Source organism: Octopus sinensis, linkage group LG14 (genome assembly GCF_006345805.1).
Source record: "Octopus sinensis linkage group LG14, ASM634580v1, whole genome shotgun sequence".
Lineage (NCBI taxonomy): Eukaryota > Metazoa > Mollusca > Cephalopoda > Octopoda > Octopodidae > Octopus > Octopus sinensis.
The window spans coordinates 20,586,115-20,596,114 of NC_043010.1; the positions used below are offsets into that span (position 1 = coordinate 20,586,115).

General features: G+C 42.3%; 1 protein-coding gene across 1 annotated transcript in view; it reads right to left on the reverse strand.

Moving 5' to 3' along the window:
• The window catches only part of LOC115218870, a 410,980-nt gene that overhangs the window by 396,368 nt on the left and 4,612 nt on the right, over positions 1–10,000 (reverse strand). The window lies entirely within an intron of this gene.

The following is a 10,000-nucleotide window of genomic DNA, read 5'->3' on the forward strand; positions in this document are numbered from 1 at the left end:
GAGTAAAAGTAAATACTGGGGATTCAGGTAATCACGATTTTATTCAACCTATTCCCCTCTCAGATTCATACATCTGTTCCAGAGATCCTTTGGTTTTCCTAAGTCATGTAAAAGAACTCGGAAGATTGGGCCGCCATCCAGGCCTTTCGCGGCTCCCTTAAAGCCGGGAATGTTTTTAGCACCTCTTCGTACATGGTTGTAAAGTGAGGGAGAACTACAATCCCATCAAACAACATTTCAGTTAATGGTCATGCGGTCTCTCCGATGAAGAATTCTGGAAGTACTTAGGGATGGATGAAAAAAATTCCAATAATGGTAAATGGAAGAAGGATCATGCAACGAGGAAATATAATACCAGGACAAATTTCATCAAAATTATTCTTTTTAGCTCATTTTTATGCGCGCTCACGCACACGCGCGCGCGCGCGCGCGCGCACACACACACACACACACCACACACACACACACAGACACACACACACACACACACACACACACACACACAACACACACACACACATACACTGTCTAAGAATCCGCGAGTCAGAAAAAACCAGGCACTTGCATATTGGTTAATAGAATGGCCGTATGTGTGTGTATGTCTCTGTCTGTCAGTCTCTCTGCATGTATATAGATAGTCATGGCTGGACTACCTTTCATATATCAGGGACGACTTGGTATTAAGCAGCGGCAGCAGCAGCAGCAGCAGCAACAACAACAACAACAACGATAGTGCGACAGCGTGTTCAGTACAATTCTACATCCATCCATACAAGAGGTGGCAACTAAGGAAGCCTCTACGTAGTTTTACAGTCTCCTTGAAATAGCAGCTAAATCTATTTGAAATAAACATTTTTCAAGCATTGCATTGAAGGACACGCGGAAAATTCACATACAAGACGTGGATATTCTCTTTCCTCGTCAGTTATCGTCCAAAAATCATAACAATTTCGAGCCTTTAACGATAAATAAAGACACATTCGATATACAAATAAAACAGAACGGTCACGGCTGGAATGTCTTTCATCAAGCTTAGAATCCGTTCGATCAGAGATGATCTCATATTAAACATCAATAAAAGCTACAAGATGCCAAGTACAATTACAATAGGCAGCAGTGAGGGAACTTTTATATGACGCACCAGGCTATTAGACATAGCGACCAAATCTCCTACGATTTTAGATGGATTTATTCGACTAAAATTCATTCAGGGTGGTGCTCAAGCATGGCCGCAGTCTAATGATTGAAATAAATAAAAGATAGAAGATAAAAAGAATCTTTAAGATTGAAATTGTCGGTAATTTTAGTCAATCAGAAGGTTCCATTATCGATCAGCCAGAAAAATGGGGGCGCTGTGACTCAAACGGAAAAGTTCCCGTTCTGTTTTGTAAGTGCCTGATCAGCGATAAACTGCCTTTAACCAACACCATCATCATCATCATCATCATAATCAACAACAACAACATGCTAAGTACAATTACATGTCCATCCACACATACAACAGCAGCAGCAGCAGGCAAGCGCTGTTGTGAAGCATGTTGTACAGTTGACATAATAATCTAAAAGCAAAGCTAAAGCATGCTAACATTCCTTCCTGTTCCTGCTTTTGTGATCTTGTCTACCGCCGTGAAATTGTGCGCTTGTTTGACTACTGCTCCCTTAATCCCCTCTTCCCCAACCTACTCTTGAATTATACAACTTTAATGGGGTCTAAACACACACATACACACACTCACACGCAAAAGGCGCAGTGTTGCATCATCATCACCACCATCACCATCATCATCATCATCATTACCATCACCACCACCACAGCCACCACCATCATCATCATCATCATTATCATCATCATCACCACCACCACCACCATCACCACCACCATCGTCATCATCGTCATCATCATCGTCGTCATCGTTGTCGGCATCACGCTCATCGTTTAAATAAAATGGTTTCTAACTTAGGCAGAAGGCTAGCGATTTTGAGGGTGAGTGGTTGTATGGGTGGTGGAGCAGTCGATATGATCGACCCTCGGAGGATGAAAGGCAAAACTGACCTTGGCGAGATGTGAACACAGACCGTGAAAAGCTGGGAGAAGCACCGCAAGATATTTCGCCTGGTGATTTTGTGATTCTGCTACTAACAACAATAACAATAATAATTCTAATTTTTGGCGCAAGGCCAGCAATGTTGAGTGGGGCAGGAAGCCATTACACCAATAACAACAACAGCAACCTTATCCACTTAAAGCACAAGGCCTAAACTTTTGAAGGAGGGGGAATAGTCTATTTAATCGACCCCAGTGTTTCACTGGTACTTTATTTATCGACCCCGAAAGGATGAAGAGCAAAGTCGACTTTAGTGGAATTTGAACTCAGAATAAGCATTTCGCCCGGCGTCTTAACGTTTCTGCCAGTTCACCGCCTTTACAACAACAATAATGATAATAATATTTGCTACTCTAGGTACAACGCCGGCAGTTTTGAGGGGAGGGGTTACTTGATTACATCCACCCCAGTGCAATTTGGTACGTATTTCATCAACCACGAAAACATGAAAGGCAATGTCGACCATGACGAAATTTGAACTTAGAGCGTAAAGACGGACAGAATGCCGTCAAGCATTTTATTCGACGCGCTAACAATTCTGTCAGCAATAATAATGAGAACTGCCGATCTGTTGTATAGCGATAGCTTGTTATTAAGTGATGTATTGATGCAGAGAGCAAGCAGAATCGTTACTTTGCCAGGCGAAGTGCTTAACAGTATTTTGTCCTTCTTTACGTTCAGGAGTTCAAATTCTGTCGAGGTAAACTTTGTCTTTTACCCTTTCGGGGGTCCGATAAAATAAGTACCAGTTGGGTACTGGAGTTGATGTATTCGACTTAACCCCTCCAATAAAATTTCTGGCCTTGTGCAAAAATCTGAAACCAATATATAGGCGTGGGGTTAGAAGTTTGCTCCTTAACCAAATGGTTTCGGGTTCAGTTCCACTGCGTGGCACCTTGCGCAAGTGGCTTCACTAGCTACGACCAATCAACATCTTGTGAGCGAATTTGGTAGACGGAAACTGAAGTAAGCCAGTCGTACACACACATACACATGCATACATAATGCGTATATAAATGAGTGTGTGTGTGTGTGTGTGTGGTGTGTGTGTGTGTGTGCGTGTATGTGTGTGCCTTCCCTACCACCGCTTGACAACCGGAGATGACTTATTTGCGAGCCAGTAACATTAGCAGTTCGACAAGAGAAACCGATGGAACAAGTATAAAACTGCGAGTACTGCGGGCGGTTTGTTCGACTACACCGTTCGAGGATGTGTCCCAGCATGGTCGCCGTCCAATGACTGAAACAAGTAAATGATGAAAAATAAGATATCAGTTAAAATTCATTGATTTTATACAAAATTTGGTGTCACCGAGAGGCCCTCACTGCATCTCAAACTGGTACCTTCGCTTGTTTCAATCATTGAATTGCGGCCATACTCACACACACACACACACACATGCACACACTGTCTATACATACATACATACATACATACATACATACATACATACATATATATATACACACACACACACACATACACACATATATATATATATATATATTCGACGGGCTTCTTCCAGTTTCCATGTACCGAATCCACTCTCAAATCTTGGTTCTCACTGGGCTATAAGTAGAAAACACTTGCTCAAGGTACCTCACAATGGAATTGAACCCAGAACCATGTGATTGGGAAGCAAACCTCATTGTTTATCAAGCTGTTTCGGTTTCGACTCTGTTATACACGCGTGAAGCGTGGACTCTCTGCAGGAAGCAAATAAGAATTTTGGAAGCCTTCCACTTTGGCTATCTGCAGCGTGTTCTTAGAATCTTTGAGAAGGAGAAAATTCCTCACTCTGAAATTCTCAGGTGTGTGCTCGATCCATCAATGTCAGAGCAATGAACAGGAAACGCATTCTCCGCTGAACCGGGCAGGCAATCCGTACGGAGGTTAACCAATTGCCAAGAATACTAACAGCAGGTTCTTGTCAATGTGGTGGGCGTATGAACTGTTGGAAAGCCCGAGCGAAGCGCATCCTCACTACCTGTAAGTTGACCTTGAAGAAGATGCGAATCGGAAGGTTTGGCCAGCGACTTGGCCAGCGATGCTGTACAACAGTTTGAAGCCGAAATCACCAGAAAACAGGGTAGTCCCCGCCACCCCTGGCTGGATTCGATCGCAGAACATCAGTGATGCAGCTCTTCGTGGCTGTGTGGTAAGATTCTTGCTCCGCAACCACATGGTTCCGGGTTCAATCTCACTACGTGGCACCTTGGATAAATGTCTTCTACTATAGCCTCGGGCCGACCAAAGCCTTGTGAGTGGATTTGGTAGACGGAAACTGAAAGAAGCCTGTCGGGTATATATATACATCAAATATTATTATTAAGTTTGAAAATGGATTCAATGGATATAAATTAATTAATTAAATATCATATATTTTAATTAATTTACTAATTAATTAATTATCATATATATATATATATGTGTGTGTGTGAGTATATGTGTGTATGTTTGTCCTCCACCACCGCTTGACAACCGGTGTTCGTGTGATTACGTCCCCATAACTTAGAGGTCAAGCAAAAGAGACCGATAGAATAAGTACCAGGCTTTAAAAAAATAAGTACTGGAATCGATTCATTCGACTAAAAGAAAAAAAAACAAACCTTCAAGGTGGTGCTCCAGCATGGTCGTAGCCTAATGGCTTTGACAAAAAAAATAAAGATAAAAGATATATTCGGTTTATAATCGGATCTTCCCCTCTCTACCTGACTGCCTGCCTGCCTGTCTGTCTGTCTGTCTGTCAACGGTGATGATATTGGTAGTAATGGCGGTTGCGCTGGTGGCAGTATTAGTGATGGCGGGGTGTCTAGCGCAAGTCGTAAGGACGGTGGTGATGTTGATAGTCTAAATTGTTGCGACGGTGATGGTGTCGGTGAGTGGTGTTTGTGATGGGAGCCCTTCCCAACCACATATCGCTAAAGACACCTCTGAACTGACCGTCTGCCCAAATTGTGCCACAAAGGTAACTACAGGCCAAGCCAAGGGGTCAACGTCGTCACTAGCCATGAACCCTTATGTTCTTTCTTTCCAAAGTCAACAGGATCAGCTTATGAGCAGAGGGGTCAAGTATAGCTTTTTCACTTGCACTTTAGAACTACCCTCTTTTTTAATGATCACACGTGTAATACCATTTTCCCTCCAGCTTCTAGTAAAAGAGATTTCTTTTAAAATATCCACTAGTTCTGTTTCCCAATCTGGATATTTAGATTGCATGAAAAAGGTCTCCATGGCCTTGGCAAAGCACACTTATATTACTACTCTCTTCTCCCGCGCCTATGTGATGAATGGTTGTAGGTTGATGTTTGTCTTGCAAGCGAAATATTTCAAAGCTGTAGTTCTTTCAGAAAAATGTTCCAGTTTGTGAGGTTTTTCTACTGAAGAACGTTTACAAGGATAGCGGTTCGCTGTTAATATTTCCGTTTGATAGGGCAACGAGTTAGCAGAATGGTTACGGCACCAGACAAAATACTTAGCGGCATTTCGTCCGTCTTTACGTTCCACATTCAAATTCCGCCGATGTCGACTTTGCTCTCATCTTTTCGGGGTCGATAAAATTGAATATTTGAGTCAATTTAATCGACTTAACTCCTCCCCCGAAATTGCTGGCCTTGTGCCAAAATTTGAAACCAGTATTTCCGCTTTGTTGTCGTTCCTACACGATTGCGTGCGGATCAGTTTCGTCGCTCTGTGCGCATGTCGCACAGTCCCGACTGAGAGTACCCCTTATGTGCGTTGAGTTTCTCTCGTTCTTCTGGTGCCCCTCAGTAGCACTGTCGGATGAAAGTTTTCTGAATGTTATCTTTGATAGTCTCCAACCCGAAAGCTGACAGGAACGGACGAGCCAGTTTGTTCTTGTCAATACCCAAAGATTCCTCGAGAACGTCGTCGTGCTTACCTTCTACCAGTCCCTTCTATATTGCCTTCATGGAACTTTCACATACCACTTTGCCCCACTGCTAGAAGGCGGCGAGTGTCTAATGACATTTCAAGGAATCATTTCTTTCATAAACACAAAGCCAAAAATTCTGGCCGAGGAGGTAGTCGATTACTTGCCTGTTACATCATTGAACGATGACGGCAATATCATAAGAAGGACGTGTGTCCCGTATCAGTTCACAGCGTCTGCCTTTCCAGTCTCTGTTGCTGAAGAGCAGATAACTACTCCGAAATACATTCCACGGTTTCTTTATGTGACGCTGTGAACTGAATCGGTGTCTTTAAACCTATCGGTCTACAGCGAAAACTTTTTCCTTGACAAATATCATATGAAGGACCTGTGTCTCGTGTCAGCTTACGGTGTCTGCCTTTCCAGTCTCTGTTGCTGAAGAGCAGATAACTACTCCGAAATACATTCCACGGTTTCTTTATGTGACGCTGTGAACTGAATCGGTGTCTTTAAACCTATCGGTCTACAGCGAAAACTTTTTCCTTGACAAATATCATATGAAGGACCTGTGTCTCGTGTCAGCTTACAGTGTCTGCCTTTCCAGTCTCTGTTGCTGAAGCGCTGATAATTATTCCGAAATGCATTCCACGGTTTCTTTATGTGACGCTGTGAACTGAATCGGTGTCTTTAAACCTATCGGTCTACAGCGAAAACTTTTTCCTTGACAAATATCATATGAAGGACCTGTGTCTCGTGTCAGCTTACAGTGTCTGCCTTTCCAGTCTCTGTTGCTGAAGCGCTGATAATTATTCCGAAATGCATTCCACGGTTTCTTTATGTGACGCTGTGAACTAACTCGGTGTCCTTAAACCTACCTGTCTACAGCGAAATCTTTTTTCTTTGACAAAATACTTTGAATGACTTTCTTATGGGTTCGAAATGTGCTTTCTTATGGAGTCGAAATCTTATGGTTTTCTTATAGATTCGAATATACCTCAAGCATATTTGAACTGATAGTAAGTTTGTATTTATTTACATCACTGCTTAGCGCTGTCATCCTGTATTTTAGAAGAAAGAAACGTTAAGTTGACCTCGACGAGATCTGAGCTCAGAAATTAAGAAAGAACAAATACCACACAGCATTTTGTCTTACGCTCTGACGATTTTGCAACTATTTCTTACATTTCCCACCGGAACTTCGAATAAACGGGTCCACTACAAAACAAGATGAATATAGCGTTGGAGACATACGCAGAAACCGAACGAAGGGGTGGGGGGAGAAATAATAAAATAAAAACATCGACAACATACAAATAAGGGACAATAGAGGAGAACATCCACCGAGGGTGCACCAAGGAATCCCGAAGACCCAGGATCATCTTGAACACCAATGGCAGGTGCCCTTTCTTAACTGTCATCTTCTGATGTACAGGAATATACTACAGTAGACTCACCAGTATTTTATATCCACAATGTACAATGAAATATAATAATAATAATAATAATATAATAATAATAATAATAATAATAATAATAATAATAATAATAATAATAATAATGGCTTCTGATCTTAACTGATTGGAAGTGTTATCATGTACATTGTTTTGTCTTGGTATAAAAGATGGGCTACAGCAAATATTCTGCTCAATACCACAGATTTGCTTGTCAGTTGTTTGACCTTAACCAGTTGAACATGTCCCTTAGTGGCTGACGATATGTGCATCTCTGATCACGAGCAGAAGTAGTGGGGGAGCATCATAGCCATGTGTTGAGAGGGATTCTTTGAGGTTTGAATAGTTCACCTCTGGAAACATGGGTGGTTCTTTCAACATCCTTAAACAACCCTTATTCAGGGACCTTTTGAGCGGGATGGGCTACTCAACCTGAAGAAAATTCTAACTGGGCCCCACCTGCAAGGTCATGTGCTGTTTATCTTGATATGAGATCACCATGTCGCGCACATATGGTTGTGATGCATGTGCCTGGTGTACCCTTATCAGACGGGTAGTCATGATGGGTATATTGGGCTTCGTATATTTTACCCCAATGTCACTTTGATGGCATGCACTGCTCTCTCACTCAATAATAATAATAATAATAATAATAATAATACTAATAATAATAATGATAATAATCCTTTCTACTGGAGGCATAAGGCTTCAAGTTTGGGGGAAGGAATTAAATCGATTTCATCGACCTCAGTGCGTAACTGGTACTTATTTAATCGATATGGTACATCGGTAGCGAATGCCCGGAATTGGTACAACGAGAATATAAAATGAAAATATGGCAAGGATGATCCATTGGGAGCTCTGTGGAAATCACAGCCTATAAAGAGCAAGGACGCGGTATGAGAAAACCCCAGAAGGAGTCATCGAGAATGAGAATAGTAAAATTCTGTAGGATGCAATGATTCAGTGCGATCACCCGACCAGACATCGGAATCTGGACATTATTGTGGTGAATGAAAACATTTATGATAATCAACATAACATGTTCCGGTGATAACAGGGTCGATGTGAAAGAAGAAGAAAGAAAATAAACAACTATTACGACTTGAAATGGGAAATACGAAGATTGTGGTCAATGAGGAGGGTAGACGTGATACCAATAGTAATTGGGGCACTTGGAAGTATCAGCACTCAGCTACCAACATGGCTGAAAAAGATTGGTGCAAGTGTGAAGGTAGAACATCTACAAAAATCAGCATTGCTTGGAACTGCAAGAATTCTTCTCGGGGTTCTTGAAGCATGACCAGTAAACAAGTGTCACCCTTAGTCTGCTGGCTTTTGACAGCTGACACTTTCCATCATACCCAGCAAAATAAGCTGAGCTTTTATACAACAACAACAACAATAATAATGATGATAATAATAATAATAATAATAATAATAATAATAATAATAATAATAATAATAATGATAATAATAATAATAATACTATAGGCACAAGGCCTGAAATTAGACAGGGGGGGGAACTAATCGATTACATCGACCCCAGAATTTCACTGGTACTAATTTACCGACCCCAAAAGAACGAAAGGCAAAGTCAGCCTCTGTGGTGTTTGAACTCAGGCTGTGAAAGCAGACGAAATGCCGCGAAGCATCTTGTCCGGCGTGCTAAAGATTCTGCCAGCTCGTCGCCTTGGTTGCAAATTTTAGCACAAGGCCAACAATGTTGGAGGATGGGGGCTAGTCGAGGTCAGGGTACTTGATTCCACGCAAAAAGTTCGAGTTTTAAATCGTGCGGGTGAAAGGATCAAAATTTACCCTTTTGTCAACCCACACAGCCCTGTCTACCACGCAACTCTTTTGCTAGAGGAACACCGCCTGCCCTACCTTGTTAAAAGTTGTTGGTGTGGCGATCCTCGTCATGGATTCAGCCAATAATCAAACTCGTGCCACTCGTGGTAACAGCTGTTCGACATTAACACCACAAGTCAACAATACACGGATATTGCACGAGTGCGCGCAGAACGGTTTCGTTGCTCTGTGCGCAACAAGAACAGGGTAAGAAATGTTGGGGGTAGTTAGCTAATCGATTACATCATAGGTTCTCAAAGTGGGCGCTACCGCTCCCCCCCCCCAGTTGGCGTTGAGACAATCCAGGTGGGCGCTGGTGTCTAAGAGGGCGGTAGAGAAAAAAGAGGCTTTGGGAGGCAGTGGATTGGGGGACGCTATGAATTTATAATATTATTATTATTATTATTATTGTTATAGCAGTGTAGTGAAGACGCATGGCTCAATGGTTAGAGCGTCGAGCTTACGATCGTGAGGTTGTGAGTTCGATTCCCGGACCGGGATGCGTGTTGTGTTCTTGAGCAAGACATTTTTATTTCACGTTGCTCCAGTTCACTCAGCTGCAGAAATGAGTTGCGTCGTCACAGGTGCCAAGCTGTATCGGCCCTTTTGCTTTTCTCTTGGATAACATCAGTGGTGTGGAGAGGCGAGGCCAGTATGCATGGGCGACTGCTGGCCTTCTATAAAAGACCTTGCCCGGACT